We start from the raw sequence: 15389 nt of genomic DNA on the forward strand, positions 1-15389 counted from the left end.
AATAGCATATGCAATGGTCAACCACATCTCATATCAAGCATACAGATGATGTGTGTGGGCATGTGTCATGATGCTATATTATTGCGTACTCACAATCAATATCAATAATCAACTTAACAAAAGGGCCTAAGGGAAGGTTACAATGTGGACATTTAACCATCATTGTCCATCAATGTGGACATTTAACCAACATTGCTCCCAAGGAGTGGCCCACATAGAGCCTAACATATAATGGGCCCATGGCCTCCCACAAGGGCCTAAAATACATCACCATGGGCCTCACTCGAGGGCCTAATACATATCACTATGGGCATCGGCACATGGGCCATAAATACATCACATTGGGCCTCACTCAAGGGCCGCATATACATCATAATGGGTCTTGGCATATGTGCCATAAATACATCACATCGAGCCTCACTCAAGGGCCCCACATAAAGCCTAACATATAGTGCGCCCATGGCCTCCCACAAGGGCCTAATATACATCACCATGGGCCTCGCTCGAGGGCCTAATACATATCACTATGGGCCTCGGCACAAGGGCCATAAATACATCACATCGGGCCTCACTCAAGGGCCGCATATAGATCATAATGGGTCTAAGCATATGTGCCATAAATACATCCATCGGGCCTCACTCAAGGGCCCCCAATGCATTATATTGGGCCTCACCAATTAAGACACAAATACATCACTTAGGCATCATCAAATGGGCCTCATATACATCAAGTGGGCTGCATCACATGGGCCTCGTACACATCACAATGGGCCTCAAATATATCACAACGGGCCTCAAATATATCACAATGGGCCTCATCATATGGGCTTCTTATATAATGCATTGGGCTACAACAATGGGTCTCACATACATCAAGTGGGCTGCATCAATGAGCCACACCAATGGGCCTCATGTACATCAAGTGGGTCGCATCAACGGGCCACACCAATGGGCCTCATATTCATAAAGTGGGTTGCATCAATGAGCCGCACCAATGGCCCTCATAAACATTAAGTGGGCCCATCAACAATCCGCACCAATGGGCCTCATATACATCAAGTGGTCTGCATCAATAGGCCTTATATAAGATGGACGGCGTGGATATAAAACACGTGGATGGCGTGGATATAAAACAGATGCATGGTGTGGATTACAAAGGATGGTGTGGATATAAAACATATGGACGACGTTGATATAAAACAGATGGACGGCGTTGATGAAACACATATATCATGGTGGAGTCCCACCGTCTAGGTGGACGGTGAGGATAAAATGCATATCATGGTGGGCCCATCGTCCCATTTGGACAGTGGAGCTGAAACACATACATCAGCGGGCCCCACACGTCCAGATGGACGGACGGTGTATATAAGACACATATATCATGTGTGGGGTCCACATGTCCCAAATAAAAAGGACGGACGATCTGGATTTCACGGTCAAACCCACAGAATTTGTTCCATCAGTACTGCAGCACGGACGGTGTATATAAGACACATATATCATGTGTGGGGTCCACATGTCCCAAACAAAAAGGATGGACAATCTGGATTTCGCGGTCAAACCCACAGAATTTGTTGCATCAGTACTGCAGCTATATAACTAGTGTTAAGGTATACCAGCCAATCTTACCTCCCACCGTCCAAAGGTTGGACTGTGAGGATACAATGCATCCATCGTGGTGGGGCCACACGTGTGGCCCACGATAACATTTATTTTCCATCCAATCTGTTTATAAGGTCATAAAGACCTGAATAAAGAGGAAAAATAAATTTCATATCGATCCAAAACTTTTATGACCTAAAAAAGGGGTTTCAATGGTAGACGTTCAATCCCCTACTGTTGGGTGGTGTGGACCACCTGAGTGCCGTGAATGGTTGATTTTTGGGATGTCCCAATAATTAAAGGGGACCCATCAAATGGTCGGTGTTGATGTTCAACACGCATCAAGGTGGGGCCTGTGGTGGGGGCCCACTAACCCTAGATCCAACCAAGTAGCAGACACTGCTTGCTGCAGCGTCCTCCGGACACTGGTAGCAACAGCGTCTGCTGTTTAATTTTTTATTTTTTATTTTAATTTTTGTGATGTTTTTCATAGGTGGGGCCCACATCAGACGGATCCACTCTGCTGGTTAGGTCCCCGGGCTCATGACAAGCCTAATAAGCCCAATATTGGATATATTTTGGTGTGTAGAAACATCATAGCAGGCCCTAACAGTTTAAATCACCCAAAACCACTGTTTTCTACATTATGGCCCTCCAGAGATTTGGATTGGCTTCATTTTTCAGCTCAACGCCTAAAATGAGCTGGGAAAAAGGGTGGATGGTGTGGATCAGATACATACATTAAGGTGAGGTCCACATGATCAGACCTTCAGAACTTGTTAACCTCAATACATCAGCTATATAGCTATTATGTGGTAGACATGCCAATCAGCTTCCACGATCAAGGTGGGTCCACATGTGTGGCTCACCTCATCTTGGATTAAGATGATATTTGTATTTTTCTTTCGTCCAAGGACACTAGACGTCCAGCAGACGGATGGCCCTGGATGGGGCATGTCATCAAGGTGGGTCTCGCGGTTAGATGGCATGAATATAGCACATGCTGGTGGGCCACACATACACACATCAGGTGGGCCACACACCTCTTCATCATTAGCACCATATTAAAAAAGGAAGAGAGAGAGAGAGAGAGAGAGAGAGAGAGAGAGAGATGGTGCAGTGGAGGGACCCCGCCACTATGGGCCCCTCATATGATTACAACACATGCATCAAATTGAGTCCCATTACAAGTGGGCCATCAAATTGAAAATCAACGTAGATCACCCACCGTTAGATCTTGGACTCCTCCTTCCACTGATGCGTTCTAGAGCTCTAAGGGATGAGTTTCAACGATTGAGATGAAGCTTGGAGGGTGGGATTGGGTGGTAGGAAGGTGGGCCAACAAAGCTTCTTTCTCCATGGAAGCTTGGACATCCACCTCTCTCATGGGTGTTGCTTGGGAGATGGGTTTGAGAAAGAGAGAGAGAGAGAGAGAGAGAGAGAGATGATATAAGAGAGAGAGAGAGGGATGGTGGGTGATGGGTGAGTGAGTGATGGGTGTAATTTGAAAAGGCCAAGCTATATGTCCTAGAAGGGGGGTGAATAGGACAATGCCAAATAAAAACTTATAACAGCGGAATAATAAAGAAAATGATAACCAAATTAAATAATAATGCAGGAAAGAAAAACAACCTCAAGATTCAGATCTTGAGAGGTTGATACAAACGTTATTCTAAGGACAACCTTACACCAAAAACAGAGTTTATGGTAGGACAACCTTATTTCTAGAAAGGTCTTTGTATCAAGTCTCAAATCGAAGAGGAATACAAAAACAAATATGAACTGAATTGAAATAACTTGTAATTAAAGATGTATTGTTCTAGGGACAGCTATACACCATAAAAATGGCAGGGCAACCTTGCTGGAACAACTTTCAAATGAAATTGAAAAACAAGCTTATAAAGGAATAGCAGAAAGTAAATTCTAAGCTATTACAACATTCTCACAAAGCTTGAAATAATTACAACATTCACCACCATACATACATCCCACAAAAAGAATAAAAATTAGAAGAGTAAAACAATCAACCACAATACAAGGGTTTATAGTGGTTCGCCTGTGTGTTCACCAACTGTTATCCAACAGCCACACAAAAAGCTACTCCACTCCTAATATCCTCACACAGGGGATATTAGCGTTCACTAAAGATAGGTTTTCCCAGGTTCACCCAAAACCCTTACAATTGTGTCTTTATATGTGGGCTTACACAATTAAAAAAAAACCCCACTTCTGAGTTTTCCTGGCTTTCCTCAGATAACCAAAATAACAAGATTTTTCTGGCAAATCTTGAAAGAAACCAAAATAATAGAAAGGAATTTACAATATGTAAAATACCTGAATATCTTCTTCGTTGTAGCAGCCCGGTAGAACCAAGTCAGAGTAGATGATTGAATGTCCAAGTTCAATGTCCAGTACTCGATTACAATGGTTCTAATTCTAATAGATTTTAAATTAAACCAAATAGGGCTTGCCTTAATTGATTTTGATTCCAAAGAAAGGGAATAACAATTCCTCTTTATCAAATCAGATTGGAATATAAGAAACAAAATCAATTAAAATAAAGCTAAGGAAAGAAGATATTAAATAAGCACACTTAGCTTAGATGGAGCGCAGAATTATCTCTCAGAAGTTCGACGAAGATTGGCTTGAATACTATAATTAAATCGATGATTTCTTCTGAGATTCGTGCACTATTTATAAGTGAAAAGATCAGGTCTTCGACTGGTCTAGAGTGCTCTACGACTAGTCGAAGCTCTAACAGATATTTGAAAAATCCGGGATTTGCTTTGACCATTCTACGATTGGTCGAAGCCTTCCTACGATGTCGTAGGTCACCTACGACTCGTCGTAGGTTTCCTTCGACCGGTCGTAGGTCCTGAAAGGTTCGCTCGACTTCGAGTCGTAGATTCTACGACCGGTCGAAGATGCGTAAACACTGCTTCCTACGATCGGTCGAATGATTCCGTGACTAGTCGAAGGCTAATGATTTTATCCGGAATTTGTAACAAACTTACGATCGATCCAGGAATTTCTTAGACGGGTCGAAGAAAGTCTAGGACTAGTCGAAGCAGACCTAAGACTGGTCGAAGAACAGACCAATCACATGTAAAATAACATTCAACTTATGTATCCGAAATGACCTACTTCTAAGGTCATCCTATGGTCAAACAAACCTCAATCATGAAGTATGGACATTGAAACAAGAGACCATGAAGAATGAGCCTTGAAGTCTTGATGTAGACTAAACCTTGAAGTAGCTCAATCATGAAAGTGGCTTGAGTTTCAGCTTGAGTCTTGAGTTCAGCTTGAGTCTTGCCTTGTACTTTCTTTTTCTTTTCAGCTTGAGTCTTGTGAGCAGTTCTTGCATTCAAGAGTCTTGTCTTGTGATCAGTTCTTTCATTCAAGATCTTGAGTCTTGTACTTGAGAGCTTTGCTTGATGTGAGCTTAGCTTGTTCATGTATGTTGATCCTTGAGAGAGCTTCACTTAAGCAGGTTATATATAACATAACAGTGATTTTGGCACCACAAATTTGACAACAAACAGGGATATAAACTATAGCACTTACATAATTGACAAATATGGGTTGTGCAAGAGAGAGAGAGTTAACTTTAGGGATGGGTGTTGTACTTTGACTAGTGATGTGATTGATTTGAAAGGTTCTCTTAGGTTTGTAAATGCACAACATTTTCTCAAAATAGACGCGGGCCCACATCTCCTAGCCTGGGTATCGTCTCGGCGCGCTAGATGTGGTATCAGAACCGCGGTGATGGCGTGGTCGCTAGGGTACAAGTCTCAAGTCGAACCAACTTGGGTTGACCAGGTATGACTCAGGGTTGCGCACAAATACTATTTACGTGTCACGGGTCGCCGGAATTCGACCGGGAAGACTGCAGAAGCCTACGGAACGGTATGGTCTAGGATACAGGCCTCACATATGAGGACCATTGTAATTATATGAGGCTCATTGTGATTATATGAGGCACATTATGATTGTATGAGGCTCATTTTGATTATATGAGGCCCATTGTGATTATGTGAAGCCCCTTATATATGTGAGGCCCAATTGTGATATGTGAGACCCACCATGTGTATGTGATTGTGTGCACGCCACTCATTCATTATTACGGGCCATGGGCCACCTTATACAAGCCCACCATGATGTATATGATTATAATCATGCTTAGTATAGTTCATGATTCATGCCCATATGCATCATTCACATGCTTGTTATGAGGAGTGATTGAGCATAGCATGTGTCATTGGGCTGATTGTTTATGGGACTCCCTGAGAGACGTAGTTGTCCCACATGAGTGCACGGTACATGCAGGTTTGATGCATGACTAGATGGTATGACTCATGCGTCTCACATTTTATGATATAATCATTTGGCGCCCTAGCGACATCAGGGCTGCGGCCTCCATAGGCATATCGTGGATGGTCAGATGGGACACTGAAAATGTTTAGTTTGAGCATATGGGCACTTTGCATGTCCGTGGGTGCAAGTCCCTAAAATCCCGTGGCCAGGGGATGCTCCAACGTCTAGACCGAGTGGAAGACATGAGCGCAAGTGCTGAATACCAGGAGGCAGCGCTTCCCACTATGTCGTGGTCGGTTGAGAGGGGGTGCGGCCTTACCCGCCCAAGGGTAGGGGAGGCCAAAATAGGCTGAGTTTGACCAACTCATAAGTGGGTTTGCTATCGAAGAGCCGGGCCAATATTAGTAGGCGGGTAGTGAGGTATTTTTCACTCACTAGGCTGTGCGGTCGGCAGGGGCGGCAGCCAGCTTGGAGTGTACTAGACCCCGGTGATGATTCTAGAGATATACGATATTGATATGTAGACTTTCTGAGCAGGAGTTGCATACTCAGCATTTGATTCATTCATTTATTCACTATCCACTCGGGCTAGTAGTGTGCAACCAAATCATTATGAGCACCTACGCAGTAGCTAGGATTTCAGTTGGAGTGCATGACCAACCTAAGATCAGGAGTTTACCACATTAAGTCTAGCTATCCAAATTTAGGTATGGGACTGGTTTGGATAAAAGACTCTTGTGAGGACCCCATAGCTTGCGATACTATGTACTATCATCCAGACTTCACACTCCAGTTTGGTCATTTCTTTCGCACCACATATTGCATTGCATCCTCAGCACATGGCATTTGAGTTGCTATGTTTCTGCATTTATATGGCCTAGATGAGGCTAATGGTATTCATGACTCTTTAGAATTACATATTGTATTGCATTCTCGGTATCTGATATTTGGCTCATTTATGACTCCACATTGCATAGCCGATCTGCATTACATACTTTAATATTGAATGACTTATAGCCTTGCCAGTATTCCGCTTACGTTGATATTTGTATGCTTGGTACTTATTTTGCACACACACATACACCACCCTTTAAGCTTTCTATAAGCTTATGCATGATAGATGCGTGCAGGTGATGATAGGACGTAGTTAAGTTAAGGCAGGAGCGTGCGGCAGAGCTTTTGGAGCTTTTGGCATTTATCTTGTATTTTTCCTTCATGTATTGTACTCAAGATTTTGATATTAGTGGATATGTGATGATGATGATGTTGCCTTTGTGATTTGGGTACACTTGTGGTTATGCTCCTCTAAATACAAAAAAAAATCATACTAAAAATCCTCATTGTAGGATCCCAGGATCGGAACGTGGTGTATGGGTGCTAGGAGCCGAGAATGGGGTACTACGGAGGCTGTTGGTACTGGATTCGACAATCAGAAATTCTGTAAGCCCATTTTTTGAGTTTGGGGCGTGACATATAGTGGTTCGGCTATGTGCCTACTCCACTCTCAACATCAACACTCAATCCCATAGTGCACCGGATTTCACTATTAATGGTTTTAAAACAGGTTCACCAATAACCTTTACAGTCCTACACTAAGGACACCAATTTATGCTCTCCACAAAAGCAAAGGTCTTACATCTAGAACTCACGTTTAGGTCCACCCAACCAAGGTCCCACACAAGGTACCTTTGTTTAAGCCCACCAGCCAAGGTCCCACACTAGGTACTACGTTTAGGCCCACCGGCTAAGGTCCCACACAAGACACCTACCGTTTAGGCCCACCAGCTAAGGTCCCACACAAGGCACTTACTGTTTAGGCCCACCGGCCAAGGTCCTACACAAGGCACCTACTATTTAGGCCCACCGGCCAAGTTCCCACACAAGGCACTTACGTTTAGGCCCACTAGCCAAGACACTTACTGTTTAGTCCCATCAGCCAAGGCACCTACTGTTTAGGCCCACTGGCCAAGGTCCCACATAAGGAACTTAATCGAGTTTGTTGATAGCAAACTCTTAGCCTCAATCGTACACGAGGAAAGAGACTAAATTTTAAACTCTTAACTATGACACTTCTTGGATTGAGTTCTCTTTTGTAGCATGTCTTAGGATGCTTGATCTTCACGCTCTCGTGCTTGAATCAGCTTCCTGGTGCTCCCTCGATTGTGTAGCTTGGATTTACCTATTGGTTTGGCTTCACAATCAAGAACCTTGCATAAGATGTACCTATAAAGGTGACCAAGGTAATGAGAGTTGGTTGAATCTCCTATCTAGGATAATGAGTAGATTTCCTAAGGGATTCAACCTATGGATATACTAGAATATGGTTGAGATAAAGGATATACCAATAGGTTTGGTCTCAATACTCTAGTGAAGGCTTGAGATCATGTTCTTCATAAATAAGAGCTTTGAATGCTCATGAGTGATGAATTACAATGAATAGAACATGAATCTCATGTGGATAGAATCTAGGATGAGAGATTAGAGCTTGGGACAACCTAGGGACTCTGAAAAGCCTACATTCACACTTTTTGCAAGTTTCTACAAGCCGCTTTTATAAATAAAAAGTTCAAAAGGATAGAAAAATCTCTTTCAGTAGTACCGAATTAATTCTCCAAGTTGCTGACTGAAAACAGTCCCTTTCAGTGGCACCGAACTTTGTTTGTTGGTGGCAGTCGATGTTACCGAAATATCCAGTCGACGACACCAAATTAACATTATAATCTTGCTGGACTGTTTTGAGCATCTTTGGTAACATCGAAGGTGTCTTCAGTGGTACCAAAGGTGCTATTCGGTGGCACTTTCATCCTACCGACAGTGGACAGATTTTCCTATTTTTTCCATTTAATCATTCACCAACTTGAGACTTGTTTAACTCAAGACTAAAGGATAAAAACTATGAACTTGGAATTGGCTTTGAATAGATGACCTAAGTGGGTTTTCCTATTTTGGTTGGGATAATCTATTTGCAAGGTTAAGATCGTAGAAGCAGTCCTTTGTCTTTAATATGGCTTTGATGCTTCTAATCCAATTATGTCACCGGTCTTCATTTGCTAATAACTTATCCAACTACTAGACACAACTAGTCACGTGATTGACAAACAAGTGTGCAAAGGTGGGTGCACTTACATTCTTTGCTTATGATGGTTCTGTACTAAACTACTTCTATGGTTTGTTCAGATACTTTGATGATGTATTGATGATATTCTAGATGATGTGTTTTGGCATATGGATATCTTAAATATATTCTACACTATCTTATACAGTGATTTTTTATTAATATTTGTTTCTAGTTTACCTGTTACATGCTAATTCTACCGTTCTGACATTCATGTTATTCAAATATCCTTTTGCTATGCTTCTTGATATATCATAGCTTTTCTTCTTCCTTTATCAACCTGTGACAAAAGGGGGGAGAAAATAGTGGTGCATGTGGAGGATTGAATTGATTGTTAATACTAGTGTTGGAATGAATACTTTGAATGCATGCTAATATAGAATGAATACTTTGAACTATATCTGTGTTAGAATGAATATTTTGAACTAGAATGCTGCTATATTGTATTTCTCCGGGAGAGTTATCAGTTTAGTTGAGCATCATCAACTGTGAGCTACAAAGATTAAAAGGATGCTCACATAGGTAGATAGGTAGCTTCAAGGTTATTAAAGATTGTGTATGGTTGATCTTGTTAATGATTGTAGTATTGTGTAATATTGTGTGTTTTGCCACGAAATTGACAAAGGGGGAGATTGTAAGTACTATTATGTTAAGCACACATAGATTGTCAAATTTCGTAAGACAAAAAGTATTTCAAGGTAGAACCTGAAGATCAGCTTATGGTCAAGACAAGACCGACACATCTTCTCAAAGAAATCATCACCCGTATTCAAGCCAAAGTCTAAGACAAAGTTCAAGACAAGGTAACTCAGATATTTGTTATATCACGGGTGGTATAACCCTTGGAAGACCTTAGGATTATGTACTTTCAAAAATTCTTTATCATAGGTTTTTAGAAGTGTTTTTTCTATGGAATTCGGCCAACCTAACTTCTGGCTCGGCTAGCCTGCCCAACTTTAAGCTCGAGCAAAATAACAAATTCCATTGAAAATTCGGCTAGCCCGAGTTTTGGTTCGGCTAGCCTAAGCTTGAAATTCGGCTAACACGAGAAAGTTCGGGTGAAATTCTAGCAATGCAATCTTTTAAAATTCACGGGAATTCGACAAGCCAAATTTTGGATAAATTGTATCCCGCGCAATCTGAAATTCGTTGAACAAAATTAGGTGAACTCAGGCTAGTCGAAACCTATTTAGGCTAGCGGAAGTTCTAACTTCTTTGCCTATAAATTGAGTCTTTCTCTCATTCCAAATTACAACGAAAATTACTATAATTCTTCTGCAAGAAAGAGAGAAAAGTTCAAGTCCTCGGTAAGCTATTTGTTGGTATTTATAAATTTATTTTAATAGCTTATTTAATTCTATTTTTTCTCAAGATTATTTTAGACTTAATCTAAAAGAGTAAACTATACTCTTCTTTGAGATATAAGAGAATTGAATCAAGTAGCATTTGGATTTTCCATTTAAAAAATCTATAGAACCCTAGACTGTTTCTATCTGATTGAACTCATCGTCATCTATGTTCAAGAAAGAAGTCTCGCTACAAGCTTCTGCTACATCTTCTACATTTGAAGATAAGTATACTTTCTGAAATTCTTTTTACATTTTTCTAAGATACCTTGTGAAATCTCAATGAGGTTTTATCTGAGATAACCTGTGAAAATCTTAGTAGGGTTTTTATTGTGATAGCCTGTGAAAATCACAAGGAACTATATCAGGTTGTTAAGTTGACCCTGTGAAAACCTTTTTATAGTGAAAGCTAAAATTACAAGGGTAATAATTTTGCGAGTGGAGTAGGTGTGGTTGTTTTAAGCACCCAACCATTATACCTCCTTGTGCCATGTGGTGAATGCTTTATTATTTTTGATAATTAGATGTTATTTATTATTTCAATTTTGTGGTGAATGTTGTAATCCATTTATATACTCGTGCTAGTTTGAAATATTGATTTTAAAGTCATTCATGAAATAAGGTTGTCCTGCCTAATATTTTAGGTGAAGGCTGTCATACGAATTATTTAGAATCAAGGTTTCAATACTTAAGCAATTGAGATTTTTGTAATCTTTACAAATTCTACATTTATTTTGAATATTTAGCATTGTCCTATTCACCCCCCTTTAGGACATCGCTAGCTCTCCATTTCATTTTCTGTTTATGAAATGAAATGAAATAATATTTCCGATTTCTTGATTTTTTTTTGTTGATTTCTTCTATTGCGCTTGTCTGAATGATTTTTCAATTAGGAGCTGGTGGTGGTGACCATCTTATTAACGGTTTGGATCATTAAACCATGGGGCTCACTTATAAGAACTAAAACACCAAGCTACTAGTTGAACTCTCGGACCAACTATTGTGCCACATCTCTTGCCCTTTGCATCCTTAATCAAGGTATTCCAAAATGGTTATGTAACAGCCATGACGACCTTTATAACAGCAACTGTAACAATCGTTCTACGTTATGGGGTCCTAACACCCTTAACAGCCATGACAACTAACTAGTTATTCTCAGTGTTCCTGGAGATAACATCCATCCTTTATTCACATTCCTTAAGCATGACATGCATGTCCGCCTACTTGTCCACTCACATGCACGCAATCACCCACACAAGCAATCGTGTTTTGCAATTTCTTTCTACTCAGAATAATATTTAAAAAAATCCACATCTTTTATTTTTTGTTTCTTTGCAACATATGATTCAATACACGTTAAACCTCTGATTTCATGTACTGCTCGATCAATTTCATGTGATGCTCAGTCAATTTCATATGATGTTCAATCAATTTCATATGATGTTCGATCAATTTCATATGATGCTCGGTCAATTTCATATAAAGCTCGGTCAATTTCATGTGATGCTCGATCATTTTCATGTGATGCTTGGTTATTTTCATGTGATGCTTGGTTAATTTCATATAAAGCTTGGTCAATTTCATGTAATGCTCAGTCAATTTTCATGTGGTGCTTGGTCATTTTCATGTAAAACTCGATTAATTTCATATAATGCTCGGTCAATTTCATGTGATGTTCGGTCAATTTTATGTAAAGTTCGGTCAATTTCATGTAGTGCTCAGTCAATTTCATGTAATGATCGTCCGATTTCATGTAATTGTCAGTAAATTTCATGTAGTGCTTGGTCAACTTCAGTTTATAATTCATGAGAGTCGACACCTCATTGCAAATGAACAAGTTGCTCGGTATGAGTGAATGGTCGGCAGGTCACCTAGGGTAGAGTTGACGCCTCATTGCAAATGAACAAGTTGCTCGGTATGAGTTAATGGTCAGCAGCAACCCTAGGGTAGAGTTGGTGCCTCATTGCAAATGAAAAAGTTGCTCAGAATGAGTGAATGGTCAGTAGGTCACCTAGGGTAAAGTCGACGCCTCATTAGATGTATGCATACTAATAATCGAAGATTAGATTGTATGTAAATGAGATGAAATTGATTGGGGTGAGGTTTAGGTCGATGTATGTATGCAGACTAATAATCGATTGTGTTACATCCGTTGCTTCATCTTACTAGTGAACATGAAATTGTACTGATGCAGTTTATTAGGTACTTCTCGATGATGAATTTTTGACAACTTTGTGAAACCGAGAATGGATGAAAAGCTCTAAAGGGTATGTGATGAGGAGATCATGTCACGTACACCCTTATGTACGTATCAGAGGAGGAGGCGGGTAACACCACTTTCCCTGCGGATAGATGAGTACTCGTGATCGTGCTGAAGACCCCATATGCATGTACGAGCATCTGGAAGACCCCACACTGGGAAGATGCACATAGTTGCTTTATGGAGTGATCCAGACCGTTGGATCGGAGGGACGCGACGATCGGGCCATTGATCATTGATCGTCCACATCAGTTTTAGACTTTATCATGTTTTAGGACTTAGTTTTTTATTATTTTATATTTGGACGCATTATGGGTGTTTTAGTTGATTTTTTTTTAACTATGACTATTTTTGTTAAAATTCACAAGATAGGGGGGTTATTGTAATTTTGAAACTTCTTGGATCTATAAAAATAGGGGGGTGTGACCTCTCTCTTATTGAATTTTGTGATAAAAAAAAAGAAAAAGAAGAGAAAAGTTATTGCTTTCTTTTTCAATCTTCATGCGATTTAAAGATACACTTCCATGCAATTCACAAGGAAGATTGGCACGAGACTAATCTTCATCAACGGAGGTGTGAGGTATCCATCTATCTCCACACCATCTTCTCTTTTCTTCTTCATTTAGGTATTCTCTTCAAGTTTTTAATTCTCCCATCCCAAATCTCCGTTTCTCCAAAAACCCCACTTTCCCATACCCATCTACAAACCAAACCCTAATTGCCCTAAACCCATCCTCCCATGCCACATGTGTGACTGTACAGTCACATGTGTGAATCTCACTTGGCCCTTTTGGCTTTCCACCGTTATTAGATCAAAACCCCATTCTTCCATCTCCAAAACCCTAACCCTAAACCTAAAATCCCTAACTTTTCCTAAATTACCCAAACCCTAATTTTCACCTTAGGATGTATTATGTTTCCTATTTTAAAATAGACTATACCCTATGCTACTTGGATGTCCCTATATCCATTAGATCCTAGTTTCGTTTTATTCAATAATCTTATGTTACGATGTTCGTAGCTTAGGCCAAGATTACGCATGATTTTCCTTTTGATTTTCACGATATTTATGATGAATATAGCGACGTAGTGTTTTTTTTTTTTTTTTAATATCTTAATTCTGTTATTTGATCTCACATGTTACTTAGTTCATGCATCGGTCCTGCATCAGTATGTAAATCTATGTAGGTTGGTTATCCTTCCATACATTACTGGAGCTCTTTTACAAGATATAAACCTTCCATCAAGTGAGGTTTGGGTTGAGTTCTCGAGGGCTTCTGTTGATATAGATGAGCAGTTTTATGGGACGAAGATTAGATTGTATGCAGATGAGTTGAAATTGATTGGGGTGAGGTTTGGGTTGATGGATGTATGCAGACTACTAATCGATCGTGTTACATCCGTTGCTTCATCTTAATAGTGAATATGTAATTGATTGGGGTGATGCTTTAGTTGAGAAGAATGCCCTATATCTCATCAGATCCCCTTTCAAGGTTGTCATAAAATTAAACGAGAAGTTCATAAAATTGATCGAGAACTTTAGAAAGAAATAGAAAGCGAGGAGAAGATTTGAAAGAGAATAAAAGATTTTAGAAAATGAGTTTTTGGTAGAAGAGTGTTCTCATAGTAAGAGAGTAGAAGATTATAAAAAATGGGTTTTTGATAGATGTGTATTATCGTATGAAGATGGGAGAAGGTTGAAGAGGAGATAAGACAAAGTCCCATGGTGGCACCGTTGATATCATGGTGCCACTGTGAAAGTTTGTCTAATTTTTTAAAAGAATCTGACGGTGCCACCGTGATATCCACAGTGTCATCGTGGACAAGGCAGAGTCCCATGGTGGAACCGTGGATATCACGGTGCCATCGTGATAGTCTGTTTAATTTTTAAAAAGAATCTGACTGTGCCACTATGATATCCACGGTGCCACCATGGACAAGACAAGAGTCCCATGGTGGCACATGGATATCATGGTGCCACCGTGAAAGCAATGGTATTTTCGTCTATAATGAGTCAATCCGTACAATAATGATTTAGTTAAGGAAAGTAAAGTTTGGGTGATTCAGAAAAGCCAGTAGTGTGTAAAAAGGTGAGATTTACTGTGGAAAAAAATCTTTGGAAAAACAGATGTACAACTTCTGTGAGCAGCGTGCAGCCGGCTTCAGTGGATACACAAAGGCGGGTGGGATCCGTGACCCGTGACCGTGGAGACCACGACGATATATATGCCTTGTTATATCTATGTCATCCATTCATTTTGAAAACTCATTTTAGGGCATGACCAAAGATGAAGCATATCCAAAATTTGATGTGGACAATAATATAGGAAACAATGGTAATCGATCATTAAAAACTTCTGGTGGGCCACAAAAGTTTTGGACCAAGTTGATATTTGTGTGGTTTCTTTGTCAGGTTCTTCGCACCTTATCAACAGGTTGGATGACAAATAAACATTCCGGTGGCCCCATGAGGTTTTTAATGGTGGGAATTCAATCACTACTATTTTGTGTGATATGGTCCACCTAAGATTTGGATATGCTACATTTTTTTAGATCAAGCCTTAAAATGAGCTGTTGACACCTACGTAATGATGGCCTCCCAACCAAACCACGTGCCTTAAAATTAGATGAAAAAACATATGGACGACGACGTGGATATAGGAAGTGGATTGCGTAATGAATAAATAAGTACCTTTGGCATACTGAGTAAACTCTGTGAGGTTGACCATGATTTATGTATTTTATC

This window comes from Magnolia sinica, chromosome 12, assembly GCF_029962835.1.
Source record: "Magnolia sinica isolate HGM2019 chromosome 12, MsV1, whole genome shotgun sequence".
NCBI classification, from domain to species: domain Eukaryota; kingdom Viridiplantae; phylum Streptophyta; class Magnoliopsida; order Magnoliales; family Magnoliaceae; genus Magnolia; species Magnolia sinica.